General features: G+C 51.2%; 1 long non-coding RNA gene across 1 annotated transcript in view; it reads right to left on the minus strand.

Moving 5' to 3' along the window:
• Window positions 1-951, minus strand: part of LOC106735739 (uncharacterized) — a 3,116-nt gene that overhangs the window by 1,317 nt on the left and 848 nt on the right. The gene's annotated exons all lie outside the window — the stretch shown is intronic.

Below are 951 nucleotides of genomic sequence, written 5' to 3' on the forward strand. Positions count from 1 at the left end.
GGGGATGGTCACGCCGCAATCCCTTCTCCTCCATTCTCCTCTCGGGATCTTGGGCACGCACGCACACGCGCCCGGCATGAGTTTTAAGCCACCGGGTCCGGGACACGAACTGCGGTTGACTACGTGGGAGTCCAGCGACATAGCCTTTACGCTAACTGCTGGTTCCCTAATGTCTCTGTATTGACCGACATGCATGGTATTCCTTCTGGAAAAAGAAATGTAATACACTGTAAAGTTATATGCGAGTCAATGTAATACATACCAGATCATGATGTTGATAATAAAGAAAGAAAACTTAAAAAAGAAAAAAAAATAAATACTGAGTAAGGAGGAATCTGAATTCTCTGTGGTCCTCTCTCTATGGTGTTACCCCTTCCCCTGCCTGATCCACACTACCAGGCAAGCTGAGATATCACAAGTTCCATCAAGTCCTCAAGAAACAAGTTGCTGGCAGCAGGGCACCAGAGAAAGCACAAATGCACACACTGAGAGGTGCTCTGTAGGGGAGAGCCTTGAGCACCCTCTGATTCACCTCCCTGTAAATCTGTACCATGACTTCAGGATGGGGAATTAAACAATGCTCATCAGCCACTGTGGTCCGCCTGGAGCTCAGAACCCTGTACCTCCCAAATCTCAAACCTGTGACACCAAGTGGACCAAGGACCTCTACCATGTGCTCTCAACCCAGCCTCAGCCAGCAAGAAGAGGGGTCCCTGGTTTTCGTGTCTAGTGTGGGGCTCAGCTGTGCTGGCAGAGGTGACACAGTAATTCAGCCACATGAGGGCCTGCCTGTCCAGGACCAATTCAGACCCTGCTACCCAGACTCCCCACAGATTGGCTCCTCAGGGCGGTTATGTGGGAGAGGCGTGTAAGTCCTGAGAGCCACGAGGAGGGCTCTCTGGGAAGCTGCCACAGTGCATCCTTGGACAAGGCCATGTCTGCAGAGATGAG

Source organism: Tupaia chinensis, unplaced genomic scaffold, assembly GCF_000334495.1.
Source record: "Tupaia chinensis unplaced genomic scaffold, TupChi_1.0 Scaffold000507_2, whole genome shotgun sequence".
Taxonomy (NCBI): domain Eukaryota; kingdom Metazoa; phylum Chordata; class Mammalia; order Scandentia; family Tupaiidae; genus Tupaia; species Tupaia belangeri.